This window comes from Pseudoliparis swirei, chromosome 8, assembly GCF_029220125.1.
Source record: "Pseudoliparis swirei isolate HS2019 ecotype Mariana Trench chromosome 8, NWPU_hadal_v1, whole genome shotgun sequence".
Lineage (NCBI taxonomy): Eukaryota > Metazoa > Chordata > Actinopteri > Perciformes > Liparidae > Pseudoliparis > Pseudoliparis swirei.
In genome coordinates this window covers 22,624,145-22,646,813 of record NC_079395.1, presented here as the reverse complement: position 1 = coordinate 22,646,813, position 22,669 = coordinate 22,624,145, and the positions used below count along the sequence as shown (strand labels likewise).

The 22,669-nt window shown below is 44.1% G+C and overlaps 1 pseudogene; it reads right to left on the bottom strand.

The window, feature by feature from the left end:
* Positions 1–10,543: 10,543 nt before the first annotated feature.
* LOC130197614 (purine nucleoside phosphorylase-like) lies at positions 10,544–22,205 on the bottom strand (annotated as a pseudogene).
* Positions 22,206–22,669: the final 464 nt, after the last annotated feature.

Sequence of the window (22,669 nt, the reverse complement as noted above, 5' to 3'; positions counted from 1 at the left end):
TTGGTACCAGCTGCGCCCTTCTTCCTCGGGACCTCTGGAAACCCTCTTTGCGGCGTCCTGTAACAGAAAACACAACCAGAACGCGCCTATCGCCATGGCCATGGCCGCCAAGACTCCGATAATGCAGGGTCCACATTTCTCTGCACTTAACTCTGAGTCTGGAGGGTCTTCTTTCCGCTCCTTCTCCCTTGCTCCTCTCGCTTGAGTTCCTCGACCTCTCGCTCCATCACCCGAGCCGACTCCTAAGAGCAGGGATCGTTGGTTTCTTCACTGACGTTGAGATGGCTGTCTTTTAAGCGGACAGCCCCTTTGAAGTCAGTCTTCCCTCTGCTCGTGGTCGTCTCGGGATCAGGCACTGGTCCGGGATTTCTGTGGAACAGTTTGCAATGGGAAAGATGTATCCAAGTGGTCCTCTCGGCTATCTTTACAGCGGTTGCAGTCGTCAGAAGGACTTGGAATGGTCCTCCCAGCGGCGTCGCCCCGCCTTTTTCTTGATGACGCGGATGAAGACCCAGTCGCCGACCTGTACAGACATAATGGGGGAGACAGGTGAATCTGGCAAGACATTTGCTTCCCTGACTCCTCTCCCCATCATGGTCTTCTTCATGTACTCCACTATTGTTTCTTTCTCACCCACTTGCTCTAAATCTGGGTGAGTTAGTGGTAGGCGGTAGGGTCGTCTATGAATGATTTCAAATGGTGTAAGGCCCGTTTGGGTCGGAACGATATGCATGTATGTTTTCACAATGTCTATGCACTCCAGCCAAGGTTTTCCTGTTTCAGTCATGCATTTCTTCAGTTTGCTTTTTATGGTGCCGTTGGTTCGCTCTACCAATCCGGCACTCTGTGGGTGGTATGCACAATGATTTTTTAGTTCAATGTCCATAATGACGCTTAGTTTTGTTACTACCTCGTTTACAAAGTGTGAGCCATTGTCACTGTAAATGCGTCTTGGAATGCCATGAGTGGGCAGAATGTATTTGCATATGGCTTTCACCACTGCTTCAGCATCTGCTTTCGTTGTTGGTGCAATTTCTACCCATTTGGAAAATGCATCCACCATTACTAAACAGTATTTGTAATGACCGCATGGCGTGAGTTCGATGAAATCCATGTGCATTACCTGGAATGGTATTCAGGAGCGGGAACCTGCCTCGCTCGGAAGGTTTCCTTGAGGGTTGTGCTTGATGCATGTTACACATGCTTTACAAAAAGTTTTAAGTAGTTTTGTATATTTATTGTATAGAAGTATTGTTCTATCATAGATACCATCCCTCCTGTTGAGACATGGCATCGCCCATGACTCAAAATAGCCACGGCCTTAAATAGACTTCTTGGTAGGATCAGTTCTCCTTCTATACAAAGCATCTTGTTTTCCTCCGTGGCCCCCCTTGTTTCCCATGTGGCTTTTTCTTGTGTTGTTGCATTCGCTTGTGCCTCTCGTAGGATCTCAATGTCTATTGGACTTGACGGTGTTGTTCGTACTGCGTGTACCTGTGGTGTTTTAGCTCGTTTTGCTTCTTAATCAGCTTTAGCATTGCCTTTTGTTATTTCATCTATGCCTGTCTGATGTGCTCGGCATTTTACTACAGCTAATTCTTTAGGTAAAGTTATAGCTGCTAGTAAACCCGTTAACAAAAGTGCATGAACCACTGGACGCCCAGTAGATGTCACCATTCCCTTTTTTCCCACATTTTAGCAAATATGAACAATGTTGAGTGTGCATATTGGCTGTCGGTGTAAATAGTCAGTTTTAGGCCTGACCCTGCTTTGCATGCTTCAGTCAGCGCAACTAATTCTGCTGCTTGGGCGGAGTATGTGGGAGGAAGTGGGCCTGCACTTATTACTTCCCCTCCCTGACTCACTACCGCATACCCAACTTGGTTTTTTCCATGCACCCTTCTGGCCTGACCCATCCACATACCACACCTCTTCGGTAGTGCGATATCCTTCAGGTCAACTCTCGGCAACGTGATAGTATCAGCAATCTCTACACAGTCATGTGGTGTGCCATCTGTTGTTGTGGGAACAAACGATGCTGGATTAATGGTGATACATCTTTGGATGGTTATGTGACCTTGGCCTAGTAACACCGCTGTGTAATGCAATTGTCTCGCTGGTGACAGGAATGTTAGTTTTGCTTGTAGCAATAAGGCACTTACTGCATGAGTAACCATCAATATGGTGGGATGAAACAAAATGATATCTGCCGTTTGTTCCACGGCCATTGCAGCTGCTGCAATGGATTGGACACATTCGGGCATGGCTTGAGCAACTGTATCCAAGCGTCACCAATGAAACGCTACAGGTCTCATTTTATCACCAGCTGGTTGCAGCAAAACTGATGTCATAAACCCCTCTTTGCAGTCCACTGCCAAAGTGAACTCCTTTTATAGTTAGGGTGAGCTAGAACTGTGCTACCGTAAAGTAGTTGTTTTGTTTTGTCAAAAGCTTCATTAGCTTCACAGGTCCATGTTAGTCTGTCGTTTTAGAGCGAGTGGCTTGTCATACACTAATGCTAACAGGGGCGCAGTTTCTTTAGCATACTCTGGTATGAACGCACGGCAATAATTACACAGCCCAAGAAAAGACAACATTTGTTTCTTTGTTTCTGGTTTCGGGGCATTTAATATTGCTTTCTTTCTGTCATTAGTAACGCGTTTTCCTTCTCCACTGATTGCATGGCCTAAATAAGTTACTTCTGCTTTTGCTGCCTGTAACTTGTCCTTGTTGACCTTGCACCCGTACTTTCCTAAATGGAGAAGTAGCGCTCTCGTGTCCTGTTCACATGCTTCTATCTGGTTTAGAATGGTATGTGGATCAGGGACCACTGGAGCTCTGATGATTACAGCAGCATTCACAGGTCTGAGATCCTGTATCATTCGCCAGTCTTTACCATTCGCCTTTTTCACTGGAAAGATAGCTGTATTACAGGGAGAGCTTGGACATTCTTTCAAAACTCCTGCTGTTAGTAATTCCTGGATTACGGGAGCGATGCCCTTTTTTGCATCGGGTTTTAATTGATACTGTCTAACACATGGTCTGAAATCACTTTTTGGTGTCAACACAACTGGCTCGGCTGTTGTTATTAAACCCACATCGGCTGGTCCTTTAGTCCACAAAGTGGATGGCATGTTCTGGAGGAATTTTGGCATTGATTCCTCCAGTGTCATTACATTATCTCATGTGTCGTCTATTTTTTGTTCTCTTATCTTTGGTTCAGCCCGTACAGTGATTTTGAGGTGTACTCGCCGAAACCCAGTGGAACCGCTGGTTTCCCATTGCATGTCATCAGATGACGGAGTGGGATGCCAATCGGTTACCATGGTTGCGCGTTTAGCTCGGGGCCCCATATCTTTCCATTCGGAGTTTTTGGCTTTTTTAATGGAAACATGAGGAACGCTGTTTTGGACCTGGAACAATGGTCTGTCTTGGTTTTCCAATTCACATTGTAGCCACACATTTCCCGGAATGTCCTTCAGTAGATAGGAGGCCATAATCCTTACAAGGTCATGGGCCAAAAACGCCTGTACGTACTGTAGATCATTGTCTCCCCCCACCCTCATAGTTAAATGCAATTTCTGTCTGTGATCAGTATAAGGGCTGTTTGTTTCTCCGAATCGGTTTTTAAGCCATGTTTCTACGTCTTTGTTTACCTCGTAGGAGAAGTATATGGTCTCACTCATCTGGACATTGTACACTCCCTCGGAGTCTTCGTCTGACAATGCTTTTGCGACCATTCCTCCTCGCCGGGTCACGTATATTTTTAGGGACAACATGGCGTCTCTTCCTAATAGTGGTACTGGACATTGAGGATCGACTATGACAGGAATTTTACAGTTTCGTCCGGTCTCGGGGTCTGTCATACTTATGTTTTTTGTCACCTTGTGACGAGCTAGTTTACCATTGGCACATTTTATCATAATGGTCTCTTCGGTAAATGTAGTGTCCGGGGGCACTTGGGTCAGTACCGTTTTACATGCTCCAGTGTCACATAAAAACTCCACTGTTTTCCCGTTACACTCAATCTTTCTGTACGGTTTCATTGTTAATGCGTTTAACATACCCCAAGCACCACAAATGTCTAACATTACTTCATCTTTCTGTTTGTTAGTCTCCTCGTAGTCAGTCTCGTTCTCTACGAGGGTGCTGGGGCTGCTCTGTGGTTGTCATTGGGGACGTTTCCACCCCCACTTAGGGTTGGGGCATTCACGTGACCAATGTCCAACCTCTCCGCAGGCCCAACATTCTTCCTCATTTCGCCCTCTACCCCTCCCTCGAGTCTGTCCACGGCCTCTTCCTCGGCCTCCCCTGTACCCTCCCCTTGTGGTTTCCCTCCCCTGGTATGCAGTCAGTCCAAAATCCCCCCCCTCTCGAACGTAGACCTCTGGTCCTTTGTTCATTTTCAGTTTAATGAGGTTTTCTGCGTGACGTGCATTTGACATAATTGTGTCAGTGTTTTCTAATCCAGTCCTCTATAGGTTTCTGGATACCACGGAGGATGCCGTGTTTCAATGATTGTTGGTAGGGTGTTCCTCCCCCTTCCTCGTAGGGGATCCCACTGCTTGCCCTGTGTTCCTCTTCGTAACGGAATTGGAACTCGGAGACTGACTCTCCGGGTCCCTGTTTACATGCAGCTAATCTGCTGTGGGATGCTGATTGTTGGAACAGTGGGCGAGCTCTTGTCATAACGGCCTCTACCTGGTCTCTGTAACGCCCGACCATTGGACCGTTCAATGGGTGGACAAAGGGTGCTCCTTCGTCCACTATTCCTGTATAATCCCCCCTGCATTTCACCCATCGTAACGAACATTTTCTGCATAACTTTCTCCATCTCCTTGCCGCTCAATTTGTAGGATTCGCCAGCATGAACAAATCTACTACGAACTGATCAAAGTTTTTCTGTGGTGGAGTAACTCCTTCACATGCATTGGTACATTCGGCCTCCATCCATGGCCGGAACACATACTGGGTGTGTCCGCATCATGTGGATTAGAGACTTGTAACATTGGAAATGCGTTTGCGTTCTTGGTATGTTGGTGGGAGTTACGAGGGTGTGGAAATCGGTGGGGCTTTGGGTCCTGGAGCTCTTTAATTTTGGATATAACGTGTGGTGACGGTCGTATGCTGGAGGTGATACGTCCTCCTCGTCATCCGGCTCGCTCTGTGGCTCCTCTCCGGAGCTGGACGCTGTTGCTACGGGTGCTGGTGAACTGCTTTTACGTTGGTCTCGTCCAACTCGGTTTTTGTGTACAGGGCTTGTGAACTCTCTTTCCTCGCGTGATTTCTACGGGTCTTAATTTTTCTTTTCGTGGGCTTGTGCCTCTCTTTGCTGCTCGGAACCACTGTTCTGCTTGTTTTAGTTCGTGATGTTTTGATTCGCTGAGTCTGGGTTTTTGTTTTCTATGGCGATGGTTTTAGAGTCTTACAGATTGTTTCTATCTCAAAACATTTAGTTGCCCGGGAAAAGCCGTATTTGTTTTTCCATTTTCTCAGATATTTCACACTATCTGAGTCCTGTTTGAACATAAACAATGCGCCTGAAAATTCGCCTTCAGGCTTTCCGTGAGAATTACCCATTGTTTATGGTGTGATCGTATAGTATTAGTACATTTCCTCGTTTCTTTACCCAAACTTGCCAATCTGTGGTTGTCTAATTGAACAGGTCGGGCGACGCTGATTCAAATAGAGTCACAGCATTCATTCACAAACAAATATAAACAAACAACGCTAAACAAACACATAGTTCTCCCACAAATATGTATTAGTTCACCACACTTATTTTTACGACGCGTAGTCAACCTTTATTTCGCAAAAGGGCAAAACCTTATTTTTACGGCGTAATCGTAATCAACCTTTATTTTTTCGCAAAAGGGCAAAACCATCGTACTTTGTCTGGATCAGTCTCCTCGGTCTTCCGATCCGCGGATCCCGTCAATCCACGACTGGATCTCCTCTCTGCAGAAATTATTATCCACTGCTGAGCGGTCTCTTAATCCGATGATCAGTCGGGGCCTTGCACAGGTGTCAGTGGCTCCGCAGGAAAAGAAAAATCCAGCCGATGGGTATGTTGGGATCCGGGTCACGGCACCAAGTTATGATAGGTTTTCCTCTCTATATCATGTAAAATATTCACGGACAAGGAGGTGAGAAATGAATCACAGACAACGAGTATCTTTGAAAGCTTTGATCAAAGGGACGCTCAGACGACGTGCTTGAGCACGACGACCTCCAAAGCATTCCGCGAGCACCCCTTTGGTCCAGCCTTTTATTGAAAGCTTTACACACACACACAACACCAGATGGATAAGTGGAACTGAGGACATGTTGACATATTCCTTCCGTCTGGTTTATTATCACTTCCTTATCCGACTCCCCAGACACATAACACCACCTTCGGGTGGGAACGCGGAGTTCGGGAAGCTCCTCTGATTGTTTAGTTTAAGATATGGTAAGCAATAACATAACATAACTTTATATCTCTGTCAGGATCCCCTCTGACCTCGCCGGGCGCATCGTCTCCGTTGCGGTGCGCGGCGATTGAAACGTCTCTGATAGTTTTTCTCGCAGATGTTACGGCATCTGATCGGCCATTTTGATCGGCCGTTTTGAGAACGCCGATCAAAACCGATAATGGGAATATCGGCCGATATGGATCGGCGCCGATCAGATCGGTGCATCCCTACTTATTAGTTTATATTTCGGACCCCGTAGAATCTGTCCCCGCACTAATTGAAGTCCTGAAGCAATTTGGGACATTCTATCCAGGTCAGTAGTGGATGACACTCCAGCATTATTTGGTACAAACTGAATTTCAATCATATTTATTTGTATGAGGAGGGTAATGGATGTGTTGCATGTTTCTTTATTTATACCATGTGACAATATGTAATATGTATTTAATGTGACGGTTTTGTAAACATACCAGTTAGCCATGATTCGGTATGGAAAGTGTGTGAGTACCTATCTCCTCTTTTTTCTCTCCTTAAGGATGAATTTTCATCTCTCAATCACACGTTACTAACTCTGCTTTCTCCCCGGAAGTCCTTTTGACTTTACGTCTCATGGGGTCATCGGACCCTATGAGATGGCATAGATCCTATCTGCCTGATGGATCGTCTGGGTCGTGGAATTCCTGCTCATGACTACGCCACTGTCCTGTTGAGACTCCGCCCACTCCTCCTCCCCACCGCCATCTGCCTGATGGATCGTGGAGGTCTCCATCGTGGAATATGCCTACTATGAACTATTCATACACTCTGTCATATTCATTGAATGTATTTTAACTCTAAATCTGTCCTTCTGTACACATTACATCTATTGCATCTGTCCATCCTAGGAGAGGGATCCTCCTCTGTTGCTCTCCTCCAGGTTTCTTCCCTTTTTTTCCCCCTGAAGGGTTATTTGGGAGTTTTTCCTGGTCCGATGTGAGGTTTTGGGGCAGGGATGTCTATGTGTACAGATTGTAAAGCACTCCGAGACAAATTTGTAATTTGTGAAATTGGGCTATACAAATAAACTGAATTGAATTGAATTGAATTGAAATAAGGCTTTCCCTTTCTGTAGTTCAGAATAACTTATTGTACTCTGTCTTTTTATAGAAACAGGTCAGCCGTCTCTGCCCCTGCTGTCCTAACCGACTGGACCTGTGAAGACATGAGGGAGAGTGTTTGTGTTGGACGCCATGAAGCAGCTGTTGACAACCTGCTCACCGTGGGTTGAAGGACGGGCTCAAGCTGAACCGGGGCGATGCTGCATGCTGCACAGAACTTCAGAACATCAGATCTCACAATATGTCAAATGTATGTATGTATAAATCTTCTCATTACCTTCGCATTGAAAATGCCGGAAGGTTATGTTTTGATCGCCGTGTATTTATTTATTTATTTATTTGTATGCGTGTTATTCGCAAAACTCAAAAAGTATTGAACCGAATCGCATGAAATTTGGTGGGATGATTGGTTATTATCCGGGGACCAGTTGATTAGATTTTGGGATCGATCGGGTCAAAGGTCAAGGTCAAAGGTCATGAACAGGTCAAATCTTCTTGAATCACATGGAATTTGGTGGGATGATTGGTTATTATCCAGGGACCATTTGATTAGATTTTGGGATCAATCGGGTCAAAGGTCAAGGTCATGGAAAGGTCACCATCTTTTTTTTACCATAGCACGATACATTTTTGTCCAATTGGCATGCAACTAATGCCAAAATGTTCATAATTCAATGCCCAATCTTGTGATATGCGAAGGTATGCGCTCTACCGAGTGCCCGTTCTAGTTTTTATTATATTAATTATTATATTGTTTAGAGATATTTGTGTTGCGTTTGGGTGACCGTGCACTATAATAATAATAATCCATTTCATTGACATAGCTAATATATACATATGTTATTAATATGAATCATTATAGTGAACAATAAATAAATATTTAATTGGAGTTGTGAGAGCCATTTAGTTTGTTTCCCACCACTAGGGGCTCTGTCAATTAGACCAGACGCCAAGAGCACGATGGCCAGAGGTCACTAGACTGGCAGGAGCAGACACTTTGTGATCGTGTGAGAACGGACAATGTGTCACAATGAATGTTTTGATATCTTTCATTCAGACAAATGGGTTTGTAAGGAAACTTATCCTCTGGTTTGTGTTGGAAACGTACAATATAAGAAATAAATGACCTTTCACATTATAAGCTGATTGCATCTGTTTATTGCGTGTAAACTAAGGTAGTACTTGTATAACCTGTCAGCCGCCACCATACGTTACTGAACTCCTGCTGAAGTGAATTCATCAGATCACTTCAACGGTATGATGTTGATGCATGTTGTCTCGTGCCATACACAGCAAGTGATGCACTGTTTGCAAAGTATGATTTCCAGCATCGCTCCATGCAGGAAAAAACGTGGAACTCAGAGACGCTCCGACGGTCGCAGACGTTCTCGGGTCGCTAAAGCCGGCGTCCGGTCAGCACCCCCGACGTGCGAAGCAGGAACGAGGACCCGGACAACGCTGCTTGCAGCTTTAATTTTGAATGTTTTTATGAAATCATTAAATTAAACTATTGTTTCTCACATGGACACTATAATCATAACTCCAAGAGACTATCATGAAGCTAGCTAGCTCCAGTGAGCGAGCGTGTGAAAGAGTGAATTTGAAATACAATAAATAACTTTTGTCATCCCTCTATTCTTTGCATTCATATACATTCTTAGGATTTTTCTCAGTGACAGAGTCCAAATGAGCGTAACATATCACTATGACCCTGAAATTCTGTCTCTTGTGTTATCAGATACTGAATGAAGTAAAACTACAGAGCAACCTCACTTTCTGATGAACTGTCGGAAACAATTGATATGAAACAATGGATATCAGGGGCCACTGTTAGGTTTTGGATCATGTGTTTTCAATTTGTATTCAAGAATGTAAGCCCTATGAATTATTGTTTACTCCACAGGGTTGTAATTATTCGAAGAAGATTAATAATTACAATCATATTATTGCTGTGATGTTTATTCTATATCGGTCACTGAGAGCAAAAGGTTCTCAGGTCACATCGGGTTAATGAGCAGACACAGGAACAAAGGTTTGTTTCAATTCTCACCCAATACCCATCGACACCTCACACAGGAATGTCGGGTCGTAAAGCTCAGACGGAAGAGACCCCAGCTGTGTTGTGTAAATGACTTGATTCAATAAAAGGACTGTCGGAGGAGAACTGAGCCAGAGTGTTTTGGGTGAGTGCAGGAGGCACAGCTCAGGACATTCTCCTTGGACAAGTAAAACTACGCGCCCGAGTCTGTCATCTGTGGTCATTGGAGTTGGTCTGGTAATTTAACTAGCGGGGCTTTATCTTTAAGGTGAAAACCCCACAGCCACAAAAGAAATTGGACGTGCAAAAACGTTTCCACTCCCCGTTGGGGCTTAGCCCCCTCTTTCCGTTAAACCCTACAAACGCCCCTGCCCATGGTTGCAACAGCAACAGGTGGATCAACGTTACATATGACAGGCGAGTCAAACCCGCGCCATTGCCCTCTCTTATCCCCGTCTTGTCAGTGTGTGTCTGGTCGACGCACTTCCCATTCAAAGCAGCCCGCTGAATTTGCGTCTGGAGTTGTGTGAACGTGCGCATGTGCAATCCACCCCCAACGGAAGGCGTTGCGTTCGCGCCGCCTCGTTCATTCGTATGAATACTTCATCTCCACGGTGAGACGCACCTCCGCGAGGTGAATTATGGGACAGAAAAAGGAAACACGGGCGCGGAACAGACGTTTCCGGTTCCTCTCGGTCGGTCCGAGGTGTGTTTGAAGTGAAGGATTGGGAGGAAGGAGGCTGAGCATATAGAGGAGGCTCCGTGCACTGGTCATCATGATGGTTGGAAGGAACTCGGTTTCTCCTTGAAAGCAGCCAGGTGACTTTACCTGGTACACACTCGGTCACTCGCACTCACCCATGACAGAAAATACTAGCAGTCACCAAATGATATCTGCACATTTTTATTTGACAGCAGCAACATTAGGTATTAAAATAAAGCTTTAAAAAATATATATCGTCATATGTTTGTTAGTGAATTAGAGTCTAACCTGAGACCTATACAGTAAATATGATTCACAAATGACATGTAGTCTAGTGACTGGAAGACTTCACAAACAACTCACAAGGAAATTAAATGTGGAGTTGTGCCCATGCAGGGAAATAGTGAGCGTGGAAAGTGCATCTTAAAAAGAATAACATTGTGTGCAAATAACAAGATCATGTTTATTGTGTATATGGAGCAATTCTGATTTTACATTCACTCTGGTTGGAATTCCCCTTTCCGACTGGAGGGTTTCTCCTGGCCGCTGCAGCTCTCATGAATGAGTCGGCCGAGGGGAGCTGGCAGGAGGGTCCGGATCGTGGAGGAGGAGATTGAACACTGCAGGCGCAGGTATTCAGGTAGGACAGCCCTCCCTGATATTACACTGCTGTGGTGTTGTACAAATAAAAGGATCCCAATGCAATCCGCCCAGTACAACCTTCATACACCAAGACTGCTCGACCAGAGCCGCCGTGCTTTTCAGCTAAAACTCCATTTCCTTTTTTTTAAATGGAGATCCTTTAAAGATTGGCATTGCCATGCTATGTCAACACTATGAATATAAATGCATTACATATTTAAAATACGTGAGTTATCTTCTTCCAAAAGAAGCAACTCTGATTTGATCTGTGAAAAAACTCGCTATAAATTATAGCTAAATTAATAAAATTGTATATATATATATATATTACACATTGTTAATAACAAGCAGCAAGTTTGCAGCTTGTCCCAATGATCCTGTTTGATCACAATAATTACTCAATTATTCTCTTTCTAATTAGCAACCGTTGTTACGAGGATTCAAGCTACTAACAGGTTGTTTTTGTTCTCTATCCAGGCACCCACATGTCACGGTGCACATGGGGCATTCACTTTAAGCTTTCAGCGATGCTTACATAGGTGGGAGTGGAATACTTGGCTTAAGGCAAATAAGACATACAGCATGTACCCATATAACAAATGTAATGCTAAATAATGGAGTTATCATCCTACGGGCCTTAATTATGGAGAAGTATCTGGCGACGAGGCAAAATAAAACAACTGTTGCCGAGTCTCCATCTACAAGAACAGGATGCTAGCCAGTAATCAGAACTACCATGTCAATATCGTCCCAACACATTTTTCACCTAGAGATTTAGGAGACACCCGACTAGTTCACCATTTGCACCTTTTTTTGTTGTTACCCTTTGTTAAAAGCTCCACGCCAACGACTCCATTATAAGGTTGGATATGTTTTCTGTCTGCAGTTTTCAAATGAAGGGACGAGATCTTGGAGACGAGGTTGCTGACGAGCCTCTGGAGGTCCTCGGTTCTGCGCTGGGTGGTCTTCAGAACCTCCTCGTGGTTGGCCTTCTCGCCGCTGTCGTAGTCCACCACCACCTTGTTGGTGACGAGGACCCAGCACACGCAGGCCACAGTGACGAGCCACCAACACCTCCGGCACCGTGCTCATACCGAGACAGAGGGGAGGAGTCTGTTACGTAATCATGGGCATACGAATAATAATACGATAATCATCGATGTGAGTTAGTATTGCACTTTGAGACTTGTAAGAGTGTTATATACTTAATTTCAAGAGTTTATATACAGTTGGATAATACAAGTCAGGCTTGTTTTTGGGCCATACCGAATGATTCTTCTATTAAATGAGAGGCACAAATAATTCATTGGGTCATATTGTAAAAACAAAAAATAAACTTGTTGCCGATGTTTCCTATTCCAGAAGGGGTTAGGACTGCAAAGTTAAAATGCTGTTTGTATCTGTTCCCATCCAGACTATGAATTCATCTTCATTTAAATACCCGAGACGCATCAGTGTGCCTTTACGTGACCAGAGAGCTGGACTGACCCACGGCGTCAGCAGGAGTTTGCACTCTGCGATGGTCTCGTATGACGGTCCAGCCACCATGTGTCAGGACAGTCGGGGGAAGAACCCTGGTCGCTGGAGTGGTAACCCACGAAAAAAAAAGTCGGGTCGCTGAGTGGTAACCTACGATTTACCCAGTGGGCAATTGAGGACCCAGATGTAGAGAGTAAAGTCAAATCGATTTTTTTTATTTTCGTTATTTTCTCTCCGTCAAAACGGAGTTTCAAAAAAATGCAAAAGTGTCTGTGAAGCAGCAATAACGCAAACACAAGAGGTAGATCCAAAAAGGGTATAATCCAAACGAAAGCGTTAAATCCAAAAAGGGTATAATCCAAACAAAGAGGTAAATCCAAAGCACAGAAGAATAGTAAACGTTACGAGAGGGTAACGAGGATCACTAAGTCTAAACAAACGTCGCGATGACGTATCTAGCATACTGCCAGGTATTTATACCCTGGTCAAACAAAGTTAATTGAACATTACCAAATGAAAACAGGTGTGGAACAGAAAGACTGAAATAATGTCTTTCGGCCACCAGAGGTCGCCCATGAGCCCAGTGGCGAAAACAGAAGTCCCAAGTCATGCCACCATGCAGTAAACCCCTTCCTGCAGGAAGCGCGCAGCCTGCTCATGCCACCTGCATGACCAGAGCCCTCAGCTCATGTGTCCCACGCCGGTGCACATCTGGCGCCGAAGCGCACCCCGAACCTGGAGACATCATAAATGAGCGGTTGGAGGTCATGTGTCAGGGGAGCACATTCACATATTGTTGCCCTCACTGACTAAAATCCAGGGGCATTTAAAAAGAAATTGGGGTAACTTTTTTAAACTTGTGAAATAACATTGAACCTTTAGGCTTACAGTATATGAGCAATTGTCATATAAATGGCAATAATAAGACTATTAGGCAGTAGTCTACAGATTTAAATGGTTTTCTTAGATTTGTTGAACAGAAAACAAACAGAAAACATAAATCAGACAATTATATTACATTTTATTCTTATTTCTTCATGCTTATTTATTGTTATAAAAATGTTTAAACAACCATTAACAATTATAACTTCTTTCTTTGTTTTTTTATAATTCAAAATTATATTTGTAGATGTTTGTGTGTGTACCTAGTACAGGCAAAAAGAGGACAAACAAGACAAAGAACAAAAGCAAAACACTATTAAATGATCAGAATTATGGGGCATTTTGTGCCCCTCTCCTCGTGACATCAGAGGCAACATTATATTTCTTCGGGGCAGATTTGCCCTTTGCCCTCCTGTACATGACGTTGCGACATTGAGAGGGTGGGCTTGATGAACTACAAAAAATAACAGCAACAGTTGATATAGTAAAATAATAATGTGTTTTTTCCGCCGTACCTGTGGTCATTGTGGCCGCAGAGCGGGTTCGTCCCCGATGTGGTCCTTGATGATCATGATGTCGCCCACGGCGTAGCTGCCGTTGAGCCCCCCCGCTGCGTTCGTCACGATCTAGGTTTCCACGCCCAGCAGGAAGAAGACTCGAGCGGCTACGTCACCTGGAGGCACAAACGCTCTGAGCTTCATTTGCTGTTGCTCGCTTATTACTTTGACGTGATTCGGAAAATGCATCAGAGAAAGCCCATAATTTAAAAGGGACGCCTTCTGCATGATGTCAGTCGAGCGTAGACTATTATTATTGTTGAACTGTGCGTGACTGAAACAATGGTGGTTCTGTTCTGAGCTCCATCGGGGCAGCAGCTGATGGCCCGTTAATAACTCCTCACGCCGCTTCTCATCGCGCTCACATTTTGAAATTGCTGTTTCTATTTCACGTTTGTCCGCCGCACGAATTGCCTCTGAAAGTGATTTGCTATAACAAATGCAAATATATTTCCAAGTAGCCCGGGTTCCTCGATAAGGTCAGCGCTGTCATTTTGGATTGTTGGCCTGTTTTGTTTTGCCTTTGTTGCATATTGTAACAGGAAGCTGCAGATAAAGGCTTTTGAGTGGCAATGCACATATGTGTCCATGTGATCTCATTTTCAGTCAACGGGTTTGATGATTCTGACGAGAAAAAAAGAAAAAAGAAAAGTCACACAGAATCAAACAGAACTTTAAAGAGAACACGATTAAGCCACGACTCAGGGAGGTGATCGTCGGAGGCCCCTTCCTGTGGGTCCTCGTTAGGGAGGAGAGCTGTCTTCGTAGTTTAAATTGCAAATGATCGAAGGGAGATGTAGTTTAAATCGTAATAATCTACTCAGACACTGTGGAAAATGTGGAGGGCGTAGCTTTCTTGGACTGTTGGTCAGACGTCAGTCGGCTTTTAGCTGTAGGTGGGCCATTCTTAACAGAACTGACCCAGAGAAACTTACATTTAACATTTGAAAAATATTTCTGAAAACATAAAACCCTTTGAAAATGGTCAGAGGAGATGGAGTCGGGGGACATAGGACCCTGGGAAGTGACATACTTCATGCTATAGCGCCAACATGCCAAAGTACCGACAATGACATCATGTTGAGCTTTTGAATCCTCCATTTAAATGTCGGTGTAATGTTCACCACAACCTGTTTAGTGTGTTAGCATGCTAGCATATGCTAATTAGCACTAATCACCGTGGCAGCTGTCTCCAATTTGGCCTCGGCTGCTGGTTATTGGCAATCAGTCAGCAGCCGGGTGAAACCCACTTTGCTTTTGGAGGAAACCCACTTTGCTTTTGGGGGAAACCCACTTTGCTTTTGGGGGAAACCCACGTTGCTTTTGGGGGAAACCCACTTTGCTTTTGGGGGAAACCCACGGCTAACGGTGCGAGAGCTGCTACAATCACAAAGTGGAGAGGCTGATGGGGTCGTCGTTAGTTTTGCGGGTTGTTTCACCATCAAGTGAAGTTTGTGATGAATTTAAAACAGAACAGTATAATTGTTTTAACGCTTAAAAAAAAGCTGCAATACGATGCTAAACCTGCCACGTGTGTTGATGTGTGTTTTAAGTATTATTTCATGTCTTTTTAGTTGTTTTGTGTTATTATGCTTCCTGTTGTGTTGCTCCAGTCGGTGGTGTACATATTGTAATTGTAACCCAAACCAATCAGTAACTGGTCATGAATTATTCATTGAATGAAAGAGTCAATAGCTTTTCCATTCAGTGTTGTTGTTCCTGTTTGTCTGAAAGTGCTCTCTGTGGTTTTCTCTATATCAGCATTAACTTCATATCTTGTAAACAAGCTTTAATTATGGTGTTCGATTGCACTTCAAACCAGATTTATTTGTACTTTGGAGGGTATGGTTTAAACTTTGTTTCATATGTAATATCATTATTATCTAACCAAGATCTTTATTTATAGTTTGTTTTGTAAAAAGAGAAATAATAAGTGTGATACCATCGTACATCACTGCGAGTAAAACTTATTCTCATCTGATCTTCTCTTCACTTTAAGATGTTGCTTGCTCGCCAAAAAAGTTTATTGGTAATATCATCTGGTGAGAAACAAATCTTTACAAATTCAACTCACGTGGTGATTCAACTCGAGAATTGTCGTCCCTTATGCCGCTGACTAAAGTCCCAACAGGATGCAGGAGGGTCATAATGCATCCTGCTTTCTATTACTGTATTCATGGAACTGGATTTTATGATTCTGTGGGGTTATATGGATAATTGTATACACACATCAATTCAATTCAATTCAATTCAGTTTATTTGTATAGCCCAATTTCACAAATTACAAATTTGTCTCGGAGTGCTTTACAATCTGTACACATAGACATCCCTGCCCCAAAACCTCACATCGGACCAGGAAAAACTCCCAAATAACCCTTCAGGGGAAAAAAAGGGAAGAAACCTGGAGGAGAGCAACAGAGGAGCATCCCTCTCCTAGGATGGACAGATGCAATAGATGTAATGTGTACAGAAGGACAGATTTAGAGTTAAAATACATTCAATGAATATGACAGAGTGTATGAATAGTTCATAGTAGGCATATTCCACGATGGAGACCTCCACGATCCATCAGGCAGATGGCGGTGGGGAGGAGGAGGGCGGAGTCTCAACAGGACAGTGGCGTAGTCATGAGCAGGAATTCCACGACCCAGACGATCCATCAGGCAGATAGGATCTATGCCGTCTCATAGGGTCCGATGACCCCATGAGACGAAAGTCAAAAGGACTTCCGGGAGAAAGCAGAGTTAGTAACGTGTGATTGAGAGATGAAAATTCATCCTTAAGGAGAGAAAAAGAGGAGATAGGTACTCAGTGCATCCTAAACGTCCCCGGCAGCTATAAGCCTATAGCAGCATATCAAGGGGCTGGACCAGGGCAAACCTGATTCAGCCCTAACTATAAGCTCTGTCAAAGAGGAAGGTCTTAAGTCTACTCTTAAACGAGGTGACTGTGTCTGCCTCCCGGACTGAAATTGGAAGCTGGTTCCATAAAAGAGGAGCTTGATAACCAAAGGCTCTGGCTCCCATTCTACTTTTTAAGACTCTAGGAACTACAAGTAGTCCCGCATTTAGTGAGCGTAGCTCTCTAGTGGGGCAATATGGTACGACAAGCTCCTTAAGATATGATGGAGCATCACCAATCAAGGCTTTGTAGGTTAAGAGAAGAATTTTAAAAGTGATTCTTGATTTTACTGGGAGCCAGTGCAGAGCAGCTAGTGCAGGAGTGATGTGATCTCTTTCTTAGTTTTAGTGAGAACACGAGCTGCAGCATTCTGGATCAACTGAGGGACCTAAGAGATTTATTAGAGCAGCCTGCTAATAAGGAGTTGCAGTAATCCAGTCTCAAGTAACGAACGCGTGAACCAATTTTTCTGCATCTTTTGAGACAAGATGTGCCTGATTTTGAAATATTACGTAGATGAAAGAATGCAGTCCTTGAGATTTGCTTTACGTGGGAGTTAAAGGACAAGTCCCGATCAAAGATAACGCCAAGATTCTTTACAGTGGTGTTGGATGCCAGGGCAATGCCGTCTACAGAATCCACATCACCAGATAATTGATCTCTGAGGTGCTCAGGGCCGATTAAAATTACTTCGGTTTTGTCTGAGTTTAACATCAAGAAGTTGCAGGTCATCCATGTTTTTATGTCTTTAAGACATGCTTGAATTTTACAGAGTTGGTTGCTCTCCTCTGGTTTTATCGATAAATATAGTTGAGTGTCATCTGCATAACAATGAAAGTTTATGGAGTGTTTCCTGATAATATTGCCCAAAGGAAGCATGTATAAGGTAAATAAAATTGGTCCAAGCACAGAACCTTGTGGAACTCCGTGATTAACGTTGGTGGTTATCGAGGCGTCATCGTTAACAAATACAAACTGAGATCGATCTGATAAATAGGATTTAAACCAAATTAGTGCCGTGCCTGAAATGCCAATCGACTGCTCCAGTCTCTGTAACAGGATGTCATGGTCAATGGTGTCGAATGCAGCACTAAGGTCTAACAAGACCAGGACAGAGAGGAGTCCTTTATCTGCTGCCATTAAGAGGTCATTTGTAATTTTCACCAGTGCCGCCTCGGTGCTGTGGTGTTTTCTAAATCCTGATTGAAATTCCCCAAATAAACTATTATGATGTAGAAAGTCGACAACTGATTTGCGACCACTTTCTCAAGGATCTTGGAGAGGAAGGGAGGTTAGAGATCGGTCTGTAGTTAGCCAATACCTCTGGATCCAGAGTGGGCTTCTTCAGGAGAGGTTTAATAACAGCCACCTTGAAGGAGTGTGGTACGTGGCCTGTTAGCAGAGACACATTGATAATATCTAATAGAGAGCCGCCAATTAAAGGCAAAACGTCTTTAAGCAGCCTCGCGGGATGGGGTCCAAGAGACAGGTAGACGTGTTCAAGTAGAAACCGTTGAAAATAATTGGTCACGGTTGATAGGAGAAAATCCTCCAAATATACACCAGGGCATACAGCGGTTTCCAAGGCCATTCCACTTGAGAACAGATTGGCACTGGTTATGGGCAAGAGATTATTAATCTTGTCCCTAATAGTTAAAATCTTTTCATTAAAGAAGTTCATAAAGTCATTACCACTAAGGTTTATAGGAATGCTCGGCTCCACAGAGCTGTGACTCTCTGTCAGCCTGGCTACAGTGCTGAAGAGAAACCTGGGGTTGTTTTATTTTTTCTATTATTGATGAGTAATAGGCTGCTCTGGCATTACGGAGGGCCTTCTTATATGTTTTAAGACTATCTCGCCAAACTAAGCGGGATTCTTCGAGATTAGTTGAACGCCATATGCGTTCAAGCTTCGTGACGCTTGCTTCAGTTTGCGGGTCTGAGGCTTATACCAGGCAGCAAACCTCCTCTTCCTCACTGTCTTCTTCTTCAGAGGGGCTATCGAGTCCAGTGTCATTCTCAGAGAGCCTATGGCACTGTCAACAAGATGATCAATCTGGGATGGACTAAAGTTAGACCAGGAGTCCTCTGTTATATTGAGACGTGGTATCGAATCAAATACAGAAGGAATCGCAGATTTAAATTTAGATACAGCACTATCAGTTAGACATCTAGTGTAGAAACTTTTGACTAACGGAGTACACTCGGTAGTATAAATTCAAAAGTTATGAGGTTGTGGTCTGACAGAAGAGGATTCTGTGGGAAGACGCTCAAATGCTCAATGTCAACGCCATAAGTAAGAACAAGATCAAGCGTGTGGCCAAAGCTGTGAGTGGGTTTCTGTACTCTCTGACAGAAGCCAATCGAGTCCAACAAGGAGATGAATGCAGCACTAAGGCAATCATTATCAACATCCACATGGATATTAAAATCTCCAACAATAATAACTTTATCGGTTTTAAGAACCAAACTTGATATAAATTCTGAGAATTCAGATATAAACTCTGAATATGGACCTGGTGGTCGGTACAGAATCACAAATCGAATTGGCTGTAGTGTTTTCCAGGTTGGATGTGAAAGACTAAGAACAAGGCTTTCAAATGAGGTGTAGTGTAATTTTGGTTGAGGATTAATTAATAGGCTCGATTCAAAGATGGCTGCTACTCCACCTCCTCGACCGGTGCCTCGAGGAATGTGAGTATTAATATGACTTGGAGGAGTCGATTCATTCAGGCAGACATATTCTTCATGGCTCAGCCAGGTTTCAGTTAGGCAACATAAATCAATGTGATTATCTGATATTAAATCATTCAGTAACACAGCTTTAGATGACAGAGATCGAATATTTAGGAGACCACATTTAATAGACCTATTTTGTTGCACTGCTGAAATAATTGTGTTAACTTGTATAAGGTTATTGTGTACGACTCCTCTTCTGCTTACTTTTGATTTATTTAATTGAAGTGGCCGTGGACAGACACAGTCTCTACTCTAAAGTCAAGGGTGGGTAACTGCTTGAATGGAAGAGCAGAGAAGGGTGTTAAACTACAACTCTGCTCCCGGTTCCTGATCTGAACCCTGGGTTGTCATAGATTAAGTCCGTGATCAACTTGGTCATATTCGCAGAAATGAGACGCTCCGTCCAACGTGGGATGAATGCCGTCTCTCCTCATCAGATCAGGTTTTCCCAGAAAGTCTTCCAGTTGTCTACGAGCCCACATTATTCGCTGGGCACCACCTCGACAGCCAGCGGTTGAAAGACGACATTCGCCATACAATTCGTCTGTCTGCAAGTTTGGGAGAGGGCCAGAGAAAATTACGGTGTCCGACAACGCCTTGGCATAAGCACACGCCGATTCCACATTAATTTTAGTGAGTTCCGAGCGGCGGCTCGCGCCATTACCACCGGCGTGTATTACAATCTGACTGTATCTCCGCTTATCCTTAGCCAGCAGCTTCAAACAAGACTCCACGTCGCCCGCTCTGGCCCCGGGAGGCACACGACTCTGGTCCGTGGCTTCGCTATTTTCACGTTCCTGACTATAGAGCTCCCGATAACCAGGGTGTGTTCCTCAGCGGGTGTGTCGCTGAGCAGGAAAACTGGTTCAAACGTGAAGTGGTTGGTGCACAGCGGCTTCTGTGTAGACTTACGACTCCTGCGAACAGTTACCCAACCATCCGGCTGCACGGTTACCGCGGGCACAGCTAACAGCTGACTGTAGCTCCGCCCGACTACGGGAGAGGGCGGGCTAACTAGCATAGCTGTCTGAGCTCGATAGCGGAGCCGTGCATCTAACCCACTTAGACCTGCCTCCAACCTAGCAAATAAACTACACTTGTTGCATGTATCGTTATCATTAAGGGAGGCAGGGGGATAACTATACATGAGACACACTGAGCAAGAGGGAGCGGGAGGGAGAGAAGAAGAAGTCATGCTCGCTGTTGAGCTGGCAACCAAAGCTTACCGGAAGAGTGAGATGATGCGTTCAGGAGCAGCTGGGAAAATCAAAGTTGGTAATAAGAAATGGAACCAGGATATGATGTCTCCGGGGCAGAAGTCCAGTCCCGTGTCCACACTGTGACACGTCATCATGATTCTGCAGCTGATCACTCAACACAGAGTCACTTTTAGCCAGTTGTGAGATATAATATCAAGATTACACAACTTTATATCATACAATTACGAAATCCTGATTGAGGATGAGATACAAGATGTAATGTCTCTGAGAGAATAGTTTTCTTAGAAAGGGTATCGTTAAAGAAAGTCTTGTAACAATTACAAATCCTGTATCTTTAATTATCACTGTGTCAATGTTCTAAACTCAAACCAAAGAACTCTTGGTGCACAAAATGAATGTTGTGTCTTCTAAAGAGCCTCTCGACACAAACAATAAAGTTAGTGTTTGCCCATATCTGTGGTTTAATCAGACACCGAACGAAAGCTGTGGAGGTTTTTCTCAAAATGATTGACTAAGTCTGAGATAGATAGATAGATAGATAGATATATACTTTATTAATCCCCAAGGGGAAATTTGTCGAGTCAGTAGCAGCAACACACAAGAATAAAAAAAACAAACACAAAATATAAGAAGGGTTAGGGTGATCTGGCAAGAGATGAACTGTTGTAGAGCCTCATAGCCGTCGGCAGGAATGTTCTCCTGTATCTCTCCTTGTGGCAGCGGAGCGTGAGGAGACGTCTGGAGAAAGTACTCCTCTGTCCCTGTAGGAGGTGGTGGAGAGGGTGGTCCGGGTTGTCCAATATGGACACCAGTTTCTTCAAACTGCCATCTTCAAACTGCCATCTTCAAACTGCCATCTTCAAACTGCCATCAGTTCTTCAAACTGCCATCAGTTTCTTCAAACTGCCATCTTAGAATATCATAGACATCATTGAGTTTCCAAAATGGCTTGTGGCAGAAACTGAGAGAGAAAGGTGCTCGAAGGCAACTTAGAGGGTAACAAATGGAGACGTCTGGGTCCATCACGGCGACTTTTAAAGGACTGCCTGAAGATTTGATGACACCGGGAATGTTCCTCCGGCGTCATCGTCGGTTGAAATTCTCAATGTTGTTGTTTTAATGTTTTCAATGTTGGACTAAAAGCCGACAACACGAACGACATTCCCTTCGGCCTCAGCTGTAGTACGGCTAATTAAATGTTGTTAGCATGCTAACATGCTAACTGAAGACAGGCAAGCCTGAAACCTGTGAAACCATGCTAACATGCTAAATGACTCAGCGTGTTAGCATTTCCCCTGTGAGCATGCTGACTGCGGCGCCTAAACTTGTTGTAACCAGTGCATTCTGCTTGTTTACAGCTCACCTTTAGCGATAACACTGCTAGCCGAACCCCCCGAAAAAGTACCAAAGGCCGAATGTACCGTGGCGTACCGCGTTGACGTCGTAGCGCTCGTCGACGTGGAATCGGCCTTGCATGCAGACAGACGCATGCCCGAGCCGCAGATGACGGCTACTTTAGGACGCTGCTCCGTCTGGGCCAACAGCCAGTCTGCAGTCACCTTATACTCTTCATAACTGTCTCTGGAAACAATGGGAAGGACATTGATTCATGTTAAATAGCAGCAAACCATAAATCAAATAAATGTAATTTAACATCAGACTCGTTTTAGAATTTAGAATGAAGTCACTGTCTCCAGGGAGCATGAACTGACTTACAGCTCATTTAAAGGGTACCTGTAGTGCAAAACAATATGTAGCCAGATCAAAAGATAATGTGTTTCTAAAGGTTATTCATGCACTGACGGTCCAGTATTCAATAACAATACGTAGTTTAGGCTGTTCAAAGTCCTCAACTCCGACATGCGACATTGCACTGGAGCTTGAATATGTCGCGGGTGGTGTGACGTCAGATCGTTGAGAGATCGACAGCCAGCCACAGCGGATGTGTTCAGAAAC